Source organism: Gossypium hirsutum, chromosome A01 (assembly GCF_007990345.1).
Source record: "Gossypium hirsutum isolate 1008001.06 chromosome A01, Gossypium_hirsutum_v2.1, whole genome shotgun sequence".
NCBI classification, from domain to species: domain Eukaryota; kingdom Viridiplantae; phylum Streptophyta; class Magnoliopsida; order Malvales; family Malvaceae; genus Gossypium; species Gossypium hirsutum.
Genome location: NC_053424.1, coordinates 69,630,791 through 69,646,041, shown reverse-complemented (window position 1 = coordinate 69,646,041; position 15,251 = coordinate 69,630,791).

Genomic DNA, 15,251 nt, shown 5'->3' with positions numbered 1-15,251 from the left:
TGGGTATGAAGTTGCATTTTAGCACCGCTTTTCATCCCCAAACTGATGGTCAATCCGAGCGAATTATTCAGATACTCGAGGATATGTTGAGATGTTGCATCCTTGAGTTTAGTGCCTCGTGGGAACGATACTTGCCTTTGGTTGAATTCGTATATAACAATAGTTTTCAATTGAGCATCAAGATGGCACCTTACGAGGCTTTGTATGGTCGTAAATGTCGTACACCTTTGTTTTGGACCGAACTCAGTGAGAATAAGATTTACGGAGGTGATTTGATTAAAGAGGCCGAATAGAAAATAAAAGTGATCCGTGAAAGTCTGAAAGCAGCATCAGATGGTTAGAAATCGTATGTAAACTTGAAACGGAAAGATATAGAGTATCAAGTCGGAGACAAAGTGTTTCTTAAAATTTCACTGTGGAAAAAGGTACTCAGATTTGGCCGTAAAGGCAAATTGAGCCCGAGATTTATCGGACCATACGAAATTACAGAACGGATTGGGCCGATTGCTTATAGACTACTTTTGCCACCTGAACTTGAAAAGATTCACGACGTTTTTCATGTTTCGATGCTCTGTCGGTACAGATCCGATCCTTCTCATGTGATTAGTCCATCAAAGATAGAAATTCGATCTGATTTGAGTTATGAAGAGGAACCGATTCGTATTTTGGCTCACGAGGTGAAAGAATTGTGGAATAAGACAATTTCGTTAGTGAAAGTGTTGTGGGTCAAACACGGGGTTGAAGAAGCTACTTGGCAGCTTGAAGACTCCATGAAAGAACGATACCCTAATTTATTCGCTGGTAAGATTTTCGGGGATGAAAATTCCTAAGGGGGAAAGTTGTGACAGCCCTAATTTGACCCTAGTCGAAAAGTGGTTTTGGGACCACAAAACCGAGTCACAAAAAAATAATTAAATGTTATATTCTATGCTTATTATATGTGAAAGTGCATGTGTGAAAATTTCATGCTTTGATTTTGTCATTTGTATGTGAAATTATTAAATAGGACTTATGTGAGAAATTTTGAAAATGTGATAGGTTAATTTGTAGTGACCAAATATTTTATGGTTTAAAATAAGTGGATTTGCATGTCAAATTTCCCACTTTAATTTGTAGTGGCCGGCCATAATGATGATGATATACAATATATGCATTTTAAATTAGCATTAAAATATTTAATGGCTTTATATTATAAAATAAAGATAAATAAAATAACAAAATGAGGAAAAGGACAAAACTTGTTCATCTTTGTTCTTCATAGCCGAAATTAAGAGAAAAAGAGAGGAAAAAGCTCAAGCACATTCTGTCATTTACTTAGCATGATTCAAAGGTATGTTGTGAGCATTCGGTCATGAATTGAATTGAAAGAAATGGTTGTTGTTTCATGTTTTTTGTATGAGTAATGGTAGATAGGTGAAGTTGAGCTAGACAAATGAGCATATATGTGCATTATGTGCTTATATGTGTATTCAGCCAAGGAAGTTTGATATGAAGCTTTGATAGGTTTGAGTGATGATATGAAGCTTTGATAGGTTTGAGTGATGAATGGCCGAATGAGCTATAGGTTATGTATGGATGAATTTTATGCATATGTGTGTGTGGCATTACTAGTTAATGGCATTCAACATTGTTTAATTAAAAATTAGTAATGAATGCTTGAAATTTAAATAGGTCGCTCTAATGACCAAATACGCTAAAAGCTAATGTATGGACTAGTTGATAAATATGTGTTATGGAAATGTGAACAAATATCTATTTGATTTAGTATTCATCTATGGTTAATTGTATAATAAATTGGTGTGGATGTTTTGAATGAGATATGCACAATTATAAGTTGAGTTGAGAAATGATTTCTCAAATGTCTAAAATGATATTCAGCTATGGCATGTTATCATGACTAGTTGGTGTTTCATGTTTTTAATTAGAAGAAGGTTATAAGTTGAGTTTAATGTTAAAAGAAATATTTGAAAAGATGCATAGTACCAAATGTGTTCGAATGTGACTTACAAAGTACATAAATTTGAAAATGGCTTGAAAACCCTAGCCATGGCTTCCCCCATGCTAATTTCAGCCTCCATGAAAAAAATGACTCAATTTTGGCTTTATTTTCCCTTTTTATTTCTTTTAATTACCAAATGACTAAAATACACTTAAGGCCTTTCTTTAAAATTTTGTCCTATTCATGCCCATTTTTGTCCAAACGAAATATAATGGTCTAATTAACATTTAAGGACCTCCTCTTTAAACCCCCATTTCAATCAAGTACTTATGAATTAGAACACATATTTTGCAACTTTTGCAATTTAGTCCTAAAAGTCCAATTAAGCACTTTATCAGTAAAATTACTTAACGATATTCTTACACAATATTTTAATCAATAAATAAACCTTAAAACTTAATCGGAATAAATTTTTTGACTTCAAATTTATGGTTCTAAAACCATCATTCTGTTTAGGCCCTAAATCGGGCTGTTACAGCAACTTCTGCAAATAAGCCCTAATAGGCAAATTAAACATGAAATCCATAAAATTTCTTATCAATACTCTCACACATGCATCTAATCACTCGGTAAATCATAAAAATTAATCTAAATAAACTTTTCTATCTCAGATTTGCGGTTTCGCAACCACTATTCCATTTAGGCCCTATTTCGAGATGTTACAACAAATTCGACATAGTAAAAAAATTTATTATATTTTTATGGTCTAAAATTTCATAGGATGATTTCGTGAAATTTTCGTTCGAAAATTTTGACGTTTGGGCACTCAATTTGGTCAAAAGGACTAAATTGTAAAAAAGTGTAAAAGTTGAGTTCTACATGTTAGAGGTGTCTAATTGTTATAAAATTTTAAATTGGAGGCCCTTAAATGGTAATTAGACCATTGGATAATTTTTTGGACAAAAATGGACATAAAATGGGTGAAATAGAATATTTTTAAGTTAGAGGCATTTTGGTAATCTAGTAATTGAAATGAATTAAAAACAAAATTAAAAGCCAATTTTTGTCCATCTTCTACCCCATCGCCGAAAATTTCATGGAGGAGACATAGCTAGGATTTTTTAAGCTTCAAAGCTCAATTGTAAGTCCGTTCTTGCCCCATTTTTAATTATTTTTACGTTTTTGAAATCCTCGTAACAAGAACTACTCATTTCTACCCATATTTTGAGTAGGGTTTGTGTTTAAAATTTACCCATGGATGACATGCATGTGTTTTGATGTCTAATGGTAGAAAATGAATGCTCGGTGTGTAATAAACGACTTTTACTAAGTGATTTTCTGTGAAATTGTCAAAAAGGACTGTTTTGCAAAAGTTACAAAATTTGTCATAAAATTGTGATTTAGTGGAAATTAGGGGCTGCTATAGTTATGAAAATGATTCGGATAGGCTTAAAATGAAAGGAAATTGGCTAAAAGTCATCTTACGAGCCTTGGGGCAAAAGTGAAAAATGTGAAAGTTTGCAAATTTGTAAAAATATGATTTTTGGACCCTTATGAATAATGTGACTAATTAGTAAGCTAAATATGATATTATAGATCAAAGAAAATGAGATTCGGGCATAGATTGGAAATGAATGAGATTATGGACTAAATCGGAATATATAGCCGTGCTTGCATTCGAGCTAAGTTCGTGTGTCAATAATATTGCAATGCTATGTTTGAATTGAAAATTCTATATTATTATTTCACAAATGACATGATTTAATATATTGAAAAGTGATGAAAGAATGGTATATAAAAATTGTAAGAACAATGATATGTGACTAGTAGCACATAAAATGTTGGATGGTTCAATTATTGATAGCTTGCTAAATGATGGCTGAATATATTGAGAATTTGATATAACATGATGTTTTATTAAGTTGGATAACTTGTGAAAGAGTGAAAAGAAAGGTAAGTTTGTATGTAAATAATATATCATTTTTATTTATGTTATAATATTTTGTTATTATATGAGATGTGGTTGCACATTGAGTGATCACTTGATGTAAATTATGAATTGAAATTGATTATGGATGAATTGGAAAAAGGTTGAAAAGTGAGGGATTTCCCGGTTAGACCTTCGGAATAGAAAAGATATGAATAATCCGTTGTGAGAACACGTGTAGTACTATGTGCAGGCTATTATGTGTTTAAAATGGTTTTTGGTCACTTGTGTAGTACTAAGTGCAGGCCACTACATGTACCAGATTGTTAGGTCGCATGTTCTTACTAAGTGCATGCTACTGTGACAGCCCTAAAGTGACCCTAGTCGGAAAGCGGTTTCGGGACCGCTAAACCGAGTCACCAAATTATTTGAATATAATAATTATTGTCTAAAATATGTGAATATGAATGTGTGAAAGTTTTAAGCTTCGATTTAGTTAATTGCATGTGAATTTAGTTAATAGGACTTATGTGTGACACTTTTGAAATGTGATAGGTTAATCTATAAGGACCTATTAGTGCATGTAATCAAAAGGGTGGGCTTGCATGTCAATTTACCCACTTAATTGGTAGTGGCCGGCCATGACAATGAGGGTGGACAAAATGTGATGGGTAAAACATGTCATAAACATGTTATGTTAGTGTTTTATGGGAGGAATGATAAAATAAGGAGCATGGGTAATAAAATAATAGTGGTTAGTAGGAGGAGAAAGAGAAAAAGAAAAAAAAGAGCTAGGCTACTCCTCCATTGCCGTGACTTGAGGAAGGAAGAAGAAGAGGATTTTCTTGCTTCATGTTCGATTGGTTGGTGTTTAGGAGAAGGTATGTTTGATGTTGTTACATGAGATTCATGCATGTTTTTAGTTGTTAGCTTGAGTTCTACCTAGCCCATGGTTTAAATCTTTGCTATGTGATGGAGATGATATTCGGCCATGGGTGTTGTCTTCTTGGTTGGTGTTTGATGTTGTGGTGATGAGGCATGAAGATGAGTTACGTTTCGGCTAAGGTGGATTTGTGTTGATGTCATTTGCATGCTAAATGTGAAGCTTTGTAATGATACATGTGATGGTGGATTGATGACTCTTGGATTTTCTTTTTAGCATTTTTGAGTTAGACATTAAGTTCTTTGTTTAACCCATGACCAAAATTGAAATGGTATGGTGTCTTGATGCATTCGGCCATGGTAGGAAGTAGAAGAGAAATATGGTTGTTGTTCATGTTATTTGGATGAAAAATGGTAGTAAGGTGAAGTGCAAATGTTAGTATTTGATTACTAGTGTATATATGTGTATTAGCCGAGTTTTGAACTTGAAACAAAATGGTATGTAGTCAATACAAGTAACCATATTTGTAGGAAGTATTAAGCATATAATTGTCCTCAACATAGACATGCATATTCGGCCACATGAGATAGATTGGTGTTGCATGTATTCAGTTATAGGTGAGCATAATGATGAATCTATCTTGACTTAGATAATCGGCTCAAGGAGAATTTGTTAAAGTGCTTAGTTAATTGATATTAGGTTAATGATGTGTGTATTCGGTCATAAAGGTGCACATGAGGAAATGTTAGATTAATTGTATTAAACTGCTCAATGTGATTAAAAATGCGTATGACCATTTTGTATTTGAGCTAAAGGTGGCCATATGACCTATCAAACTCCTTGTCATATTCGGCCATAAGCTAGCATAATGAGACTTTAATAAGTTAAATTTGTTTGAATTAGCTCAAGAGCTTAGAGGACCAAATTTGGATAAGGGAAAGGAAAAAGTGATCGAGTAGCCGCCGAAATCGTTCGACAACATCCGAGGTAAGTTTTTGAGTAATGGATCTTAGATTATGATTCGATTAGATCATGTTTTAAGTAAATCAAAATCATGCTCTTTGTCTGTAACTATTGAGCCGAAAATGATAATGCTTGATAAGTGACTTGTGTTTGAATTCTAATTATGAAAATGGAATATAGATGTGTCATGATTTATTGATATGTGCATGGATATTCGGATGATAACCGGGCTAAGTCCTGAAGGCATTTGTGCTAGTGACTAATTCCGGGCTAAGCCTAAGGCATTTGTGCGAGTTACTATAACCGGGCTAAGTCCCGAAGGCATTTGAGCAAGTAGCTATATCCGGCTAAATTCTGAAGGTACTTGGTTTGGGAATGAGTGATCTTGCTGTAATAATTTCAATTAATACGCTCGTAAAATCCCAACGATGAGGTACGTTTCGTATATGCATTGGAGTAGTTGATTCCTTTTAAATATTATTCGCTCAGTCAATTAATGAGCTTCCGCCTTTGGTTAAGTTGATCCCTTATGTGTGACTATAAGGGTTGGAAATGTGAAGTAAGACTGATTTTTGAGAATATGTGTATATGAAATTATCCGTTTAGTTATATGAATGCTATACTTCAGTTGTGCCTAATTTCATTGCTCAAAACTTACTAAGCATTAAATGCTTACTCCGTTCTTTGAATCTCTGTTTTATAGATTTTGGTTCGTCAGCTATCGGACTCGGGATTGTCGAAGTCGAAGTCGTCCACACTATCAAAGCCCTTTTGGTACACTTTTGGTTGAACTCTGAAAATGGCATGTATAGGACTACCCTTTTTGTTGTTGGTCATGTACCCTTTGGTTTTGTATAAATTTGGATAGCCATGCGAAAATGGCTTATATATACTTTGAGCATAGCATTATAATCGTTTTGTATGTTGTTCATTGAGAGGTATGGAAATGTTTGGTAACGATTAGCCATTGGAATGGTTAATCATGATCATTTTGGTGCTTTGTATGACAAATTCTAGTTGATTCATGGAAAACCATGAAATAGGTAAAGTTTACCTTAAAAACAGATGCTGACAGCAGCAGTGGTGTGGATTTGAAAAATCACTAAAAATAGTAGGAATGGAATTAAATAGCGAATAAATTATGTAATCGAACCTTGATGATTCTATTTTCATATGAAAGTAACGAAACGATCATATGAGCTGTATTTTATGAGATGCTTAAGGTTTTGTGAAACAGGGCCAGAGCGATTTTTGGATCCCCTGTTCCGACTCTGGAAATTTTTAAAAAAATGGACTGTGAAAATGAATGAAATAAGTCCGTAAATACCTCGGGTTCGACTCCGGCAACGGTCTCGGGTATGAGGTGTTACAATTTTATTGGTATCAGAGCTACGGTTTAGTCAATTCTAGGACTACCGTAATACGTTTGGGTCTAGCTATACATGCCATTATGCGATTATTTGATAGTGTGGCGATTTCTGACAATTGAAAATGTGTTTATTTATAGTAATGGATCCCAATCGAGCGATAGCTGATGATCTTGAGAGTGTAGCGCCTGCTCCCGCGCAAGGGACAGCGCCGGCGGACTCTCAACCTATTGCTAGTAATCCGAACGATGAAGCTAGACAAGCTTTTTATAGCGTGATGAATGATTGGTTCAACCAATACATTCGAACTAATACGGCTGTTCCACAACCTCCATTCCCGACTAATACCACCCTCGCACCTACAATACCTCCGGTAACTGACTAAATAAGGTCAAATAAGCCTCCAGTTGACAGAATCCGAAAACACGGGGCTACTGAATTTAAAGCTACGGACAGCGATGATGCCGAGCAAGCTGAATTTTGGTTGGACAACACTATTCGGGTACTCGATGAGCTATCTTGCACACCCGATGAGTGCCTAAAGTGTACTATCTCCTTGCTACGTGATTCTGCCTACTATTGGTGGAATACGTTGACTTCTGTTGTGCCCAGAGAGCAAGTAACTTGGGAAATTTTCCAAACCGAGTTTCGAAAAAAGTATATCAGTCAGAGATTCATGGATCAAAAACGGAAGGAATTTCTTGAACTTAAACAAGGTTCCATGTCGGTTACCGATTATGAACGAAAGTTTGTAAGGCTTAGCCGGTACGCTCGAGAATGCATTTCTTCAGAAGCCGTGATGTGTAAACGTTTCGAGGATGGACTGAATGATGATATAAAGCTGTATGTTGGCATTTTGGAAATCCAAGAATTTGTGGTACTTGTCGAGCGAGCTTGCAAAGTCGAGGAGCTCAGTATGGAGAAAAGAAAAGCTGATATGGGAGCAAAGGAGTTTCGTAAGAGGTCTTCGGGGAGGCCCTTTCAACAGTCATCGAAGAAATTTAGAGATGATTTAGGCCGATCTAGAGACACTTCGGGTTTTTCTAGATGAGATCGTGATGGACCCCCTGTGAGTGCACGAGTCACTTCGGTCGCTAGTGTTGGAAATGATCGTCGAGATAGAACGGAGTGTCAGTATTGTGGTAAATGGCATTCGGGGAGTTGTAGATTCCATGACCGCTCCTGTTACAAGTGCGGATCAGCTGACCACTTTATTAAAGATTGCCCGAGATTGTCTGAACAGAACGTAAATCAGAGTAGGAAACCTGGTGCGACTACTGCTCGGGGTAGACCATCTAGAAATACGGGCAATGCTAGTGGCGGTCAGAGAGGATCTAGAGATGCTACAACCAGATCTGAGGCTCGTGCTCCTGCTAGAGCTTACGCTATACGCGCACGCGAGGATGCTTCCTCGCCAGATGTTATTACCAGTACTTTTACTCTCTTTGATACTAATGTGATTGCTTTGATTGACCCTGGTTCTACTCATTCTTATATATGTGAAACCTTAGCATCCAGTAAGACTCTACCTGTTGAGTCTACTGAGTTTGTAATTCGAGTGTCAAATCCTTTGGGTCGTTACGTACTTATCGACAAAGTGTGCAAGAAATGTCCCCTAGTAATCCGAGGTTCCTGTTTTTCGGCCGATTTGATGCTTTTACCGTTTGACGAATTTGATGTTATCCTCGGTATGGATTGGTTGACCGTACATGATGCAATTGTAAATTACAAAAGAAAAACCATCGATTTAAGGTGTGTAAATAACGAGATAATCCGAGTTGAGTCTACCGACTTGAATAGGTTACTAGCTGTAATATCATCGATGTTGGCTCAGAAATATGTAAGAAAGGGGTGTGAAGCATACCTTGCGTATGTACTTGATGACAAAGAGTTAGAAAAGAAGCCTGAATCTGTGCCAGTGGTTTGTGAATACCCGGATGTTTTTCCCGAAGAATTACGGGGTTTACCACCTGTTCAGGAGGTAGAGTTTGGTATTGAGCTTGTACCTGGGACTACACCAATTTCGATAGCTCCATATCGTATGGCACCAACCGAGTTAAAAGAGTTGAAAGCTCAGTTGCAAGAGTTGACGGATAGGGGTTTCGCTCGACCAAGTTTCTCACCTTGGGGTGCACCAGTATTGTTTGTGAAAAAGAAGGACAGAACCATGAGGTTGTGCATCGACTATCGTCATCTGAATAAAGTGACAATAAAGAATAAATATCCGTTACCGCGTATTGATGATTTGTTTGATCAACTAAAGGGAGCCTCAGTGTTTTCAAAGATAGATTTGAGATCGGGTTATTATCAGTTGCGAATTCGAGATTCGAATATACCCAAAACTGCTTTCAAAACGAGATATGGTCACTACAAATTCTTAGTGATGCCGTTTGGGCTCACTAATGCCCCCGCGGTATTTATGGATTTGATGAATCGGATCTTCAGACCGTATTTGGATCGGTTTGTAGTTGTGTTTATCGATGATATTTTGGTCTATTCGAGAAATGAAACCGATCATGCTGAACACCTGGGATTAGTGTTGCAAATTTTACGGGATAAGCAGTTATATGCTAAGTTCAGTAAGTGTGAGTTCTGGTTAAGAGAGATTAGCTTCTTGGGTCATGTGGTATCTGCATCGGGTATTCGAGTTGATCCGAACAAAATTTCGGCCATACTTAACTGGAAGCTTCTGAGAAATATTACTGAAGTTCGGAGCTTTTTGGGACTTGCCAGTTACTACAGACGCTTTGTAAAGGGTTTCTCGATGATAGCCACACCAATGACGAAACTACTTCAGAAAGATGTTAAGTTTGAATGGACAGAAAAGTGTCAGAAAAGTTTCGATCAACTGAAAACTTGTTTGACTGAAGCTCCAGTACTAGTGCAGCCCGAATCAGGCAAAGAGTTTGTCATTTATAGTGATGCATCCCTACTTGGGTTGGGTTGCATAATGATGCAAGAGGGTCGAGTTGTAGCTTATGCGTCGAGACAACTGAAGCCACATGAGAAAAATTATCCGACCCATGATCTTGAACTAGCTGCCATCGTGTTCGCTTTGAAAATATGGCGACATTACTTATTTGGTGAGAAGTGCCATGTATATTCGGATCACAAAAGTCTCAAATATTTGATGACTCAAAGAGACTTGAATCTGCGACAAAGAAATTGGCTCGAGTTGTTGAAAGATTATGAGCTTGTCATTGACTATCACCCGGGAAAGGCTAATGTGGTTGCGGATGCCTTAAGTCGTAAATCACTGTTTGCTTTACGAGCGATGAATGTACACTTGTCTGTTCTATCTGACAATGTGTTAGTGGCAGAATTAAAGGCCAAACCATTGTTGATTCATCAAATTCGCGAAGCTCAGAAAGTCACTGATGAACTGGTTGCAAAACGGGCTGAATGTGTTTCGAATATGGAATCAGAGTTTCAAATTGATGATGATGATTGTTTGAGGTTCAAAAGTCGTTTGTGTGTTCCAAGAAATTCAGAACTTATTTCGATGATTCTGAACGAAGCTCATTGTAGCCGAATGTCAATTCACCCGGGGAGCACGAAAATGTACAACGATCTGAGACGTCAGTTTTGGTGGCATGGTATGAGACGAGACATTTCCGATTTTGTTTCGAAGTCTTTAATATGCCAACAAGTGAAAGCGGAACATCAAGTGCCTACGGGTTTACTCCAGCCGATCATGATACCTGAATGGAAATGGGATCGAGTCACGATGGATTTTGTGTCTGGGTTGCCATTGTCGACAAGTAAGAAAGATGTGATTTGGGTTGTTGTTGATAGACTGACTAAGTCAGCTCATTTTATTCCCGTACGTACGGATTATTCACTGGATAAACTAGCTGAATTGTATGTTTCTCAGATTGTGAGATTACACGGGGTACCCATTTCTATTGTGTCGGATAGAGATCCGAGATTCACCTCGCGATTTTGGAAGAAATTGCAAGAAGCTTTGGGTACCAAGTTGCATTTTAGCACCGCTTTTCATCCCCAAACCGATGGTCAATCCGAGCGGATAATTTAGATACTCGAGGATATGTTGAGATGCTGCATCCTTGAGTTTAGTGGTTCATGGGAACGGTATCTACCTTTGATTGAGTTCGCTTACAATAATAGTTTTCAGTCAAGCATTAAGATGGCGCCTTACGAGGCTTTGTACGGTCGAAAATGCCGTACACCATTGTTTTGGACCGAGCTCAGTGAAAGTAAAATTTTCGGAGTTGATTTGATTAAAGATGCTGAACAGAAAGTAAAAATAATTCGTGAAAGTCTGAAGGCAGCATCAAATCGTCAGAAGTCGTACGCAGATTTGAAACGAAAGGACATTGAGTATCAGGTGGGAGATAAAGTGCTTCTTAAAGTTTCACCTTGGAAAAAGATACTCAGATTTGGGCGTAAGGGCAAATTGAGTCCGAGGTTCATCGGGCCATATGAAATATCCGAATGAGTCGGTCCAGTTGCGTATAGATTGATTTTGCCCCCTGAACTTGAAAAGATTCACGACGTCTTTCATGTTTCGATGCTTCGACGTTATAGATCTGATCCATCGCACATAATTAATCCATCAGAGGTTGAAATTCAACCCAATATGAGTTATGAAGAAGAACCGATTCGTATCCTGGCTCGTGAAGTGAAAGAGTTACGAAACAAAAAGGTTCCTTTAGTAAAAGTGTTATGGCTCAAACACGGGATGGAAGAAGTGTGACACCCCTAAAGTGACCCTAGCCGGAAAGCGGTTTCAGGACCGCTAAACCGAGTCACCAAATTATTTGAATGTGATATTTATTGTCTAAAATATGTGATTATGAAGGTGTGAAAGTTTTAGGCTTCGATTTAGTAAATTGCATGTGAATTTAGTCAAAAGGACTTATGGGTGACATTTTTGAAATGTGATAGGCTAATCTACAAGGACCTAATAGTGCATGTAATCAAAAGGGAGGACTTGCATGTCAATTTTCCCCCCCTAATATGTAGTGGCCGGCCATGAGCATGGGTGGACAAGATGTTATGGCTAAAAACATGTCATAAACATGTTGGGGTAGTGCATTATGTAAGGATTAATAAAATAAAGAGCATGGGTGGACAAGATGTTATGGCTAAAAACATGTCATAAACATGTTGGGGTAGTGCATTATGTAAGGATTAATAAAATAAAGGGCATGGGCAATAAATTATTAGTGTTAGTAGGATGAGAAACAAAAAAAAGAAAAGAAAGGATGTGTGTGATTGTCCCCCCCATTGCCGTGAGTGAAGAAAAGAAAAAAAAGAAAATTTGTTCATCCTCTTTCATTTCTTTTGGCCGAAAATTCTAAGGAAGAAGGAAGGAGTTCTTGCTTCATGTTTGGTTTGGAAGAGGATTAGGAGGAGGGTTGACCATACTTGTATCTAGATTAAGCTCAAGAGCTTAGAGGACCAAAGTTGGATAAAGGAAAGGAAAAAAGTGATCGAATAGACGCCGAAATCGTTCGACAACATCCGAGGTAAGTTTTAAGTGATTAAACGTTGAGTAAATTCAATCATAATAGGACATAATGAGTTGATTTAATAAGATATGATGTGGCCATGATATGTCTTAAACTCAAATGGTAAGTTCATATGTGTTTGGACTTGGAAATTTAAGAGCAAATTGTAATAATTTGCTTTGGACAGCAGCAGTAACATGATTTTAGAAAATCACTATAAATTGTTGGTGTGGAATTATAGGCTGAATAAAATATGTAATCAAGGCTTAATTAGTCTAGTTTCTTATAAAAGAGACCTTGTGAGCAAAGAAATTTCCTACAAAGAGATATTTAAAGTTTGTGTGAGACGGTGTCAGAATGACTCCGAAATCCCCTGTTCTGTTTTTAGAAAATCATTATAAATTGTACAAAAATGTTTATAAGATAAAATTTATATGCTTAGACTCCTTAATGAGTCTTATTTCAAATGAAATCAAATACAACACATTTTGAATTCTGTAAAATGAGAAATTTGATTTGTAGTGAAGAGTTGTCAGATTAGTAAAACAGTGAAACAGGGGAAATTTTAAGAAAAATCTGGTATTGATTGGCCAAACCTAAAATTCTGGAAATTTTATGGATGGAAGATATACGAGTCTATATTCAGGAAAAATTAACGGCAAGTGATTTGGAGTTTTGTAGCTCCGGTTATAAATAATTTAGTGACCATAGCTCAGGAAAACAGCTCGTAGTGAATATGTGATTTTGTTGTAAACATGGATAAAACTTGTTTTAGTTGCTCATAAGCTATTGATTAAACCCATACTTGAATTCTAAATCGTGATATTGTAAGCTTATGAGTATTCGAATATGAAATGATAGTATGGCGTAAAATTGAATTATTCATTGGAAAGTGATGGATGTAGATTCGGCCAAGACCAAGTCTGTACATGATAGTATATGTGGTATGTGAAGTATATTTGAATAAATGTGAAAGTGTATATATGTGATAAGGCCTAATGGCCAATGTGATGAATGTGAAAGTGTATATATATGTGATAAGGCCTAATGGCCGATGTGATGAATGTGAAAGTGTATATATGTGATAAGGCCTAATAGCCGATGTGATGAATGTGAAAGTGTATATATGTGATAAGGCCTAATGGCCGATGTGATGAATGTGAAAGTGTATATATATGTGATAAGGCCTAATGGCCGATGTGATGAATGTGAAAGTGTATATATGTGATAAGGCCGAATGGCCAATGAGATGAATGTGAAAGTGCATATATATGTGATAAGGCCGAATGGCCAATGTGATGAATGTGAACATGTGTATGTGTGATAAGGCCGAATGGCCAATGTGATGAATGTGAACATGCATTATGAGATAAGGCTGAATGGCCAATGTGATGAATGTGAAAGTGTATATATGTGATAAGGCCGAATGGCCAATGTGATGGATGTGGAAGTGTATAAATGTGATAAGTCCCGAAGGGCAATTGTGTCAGTACTATATCCGGGTTAAAACCCCGCAGGCTTTATGCGAGAATATTATCCTGATTAATGTCCGTAGGCTTCGTGCTCGTACTATATCCGAGCTTTAAAGACCCGACGGCTAAATGCTAGGATTCAAGTAAGACTTTGATATTGAGTATCTGCATTAAGTTACCATCAAATAAGTATTATGTATTCAAGATGTTCAGGTACGTATTACTTACTCATCGGTGGAGTGATTTCGAGGTGAATTATCAGTATCAAAGAGGTAGGTAAATGTGATTAATATTATAACTCCAAATGTGAGAATGATCTAATTGGTAATGGTATGTTTGTATAATAAAGTATGCGAAGAAATATTCTTATGTATTAGTGCATATTCTGCCCAAAAGCCTTATGATCTGAGTATGGGTTGGGTTGAGCTAGATGTGCCAGTACAAGGTAAGGATTATGATTTGTAAGCTTACATATATGTGATAAGGAATATGTTGGTTCTTTATGTGCCTATGGTAATTTAGTACTTGTCATGTTGAAATACTTAAAAGTATGGATGTGATTATGAACAAGTGGAAAGGATTATTGAAAGTTGAAAATCGATGAAGAATGTGCTTTGGAAATATTTGACCATCTAGGTCATTATTATTCGAAAGTATATATGTGGCAGCCAAGTGTTGCGTTTAATGATATTATAGATCGAGATGAAGCTCTAGATTAACTTCATTGAACAGTTGAAATGAATGACCAATGATAGTGATTGAGAACACTTTGTTTTGCTTAAAACTTACTAAGCATTAAATGCTTACTCCGTTCTTTGAATCTCTGTTTTATAGATTTTGGTTCGTCAGCTATCGGACTCGGGATTATTGAAGTCGAAGTCGCCCACACTATCAAAACCCTTTTGGTACACTTTTGGTTGAACTCTGAAAATGGCATGTATAGGACTACCCTTTTGTTGTTGGTCATGTACCCTTCGGTTTTGTATAATTTTGGATAGCCATGCGAAAATGGCTTATATATGTTTGAGCATAATGTTATAATCATTTGGTATGGATATGATTATTGAGAGGTGTGGATATGCTTAACAAGGATTGGCCATGGGAATGGTTAATCACTATCATAATTTGTGCTATTTATGCTAAAAGGGCTAGTTGAATCATGGAAACTATGAAATAGGTAAAGTCTACCTTAAAGGCAGATGCTGACAGCAGCAGTGATGTAGATT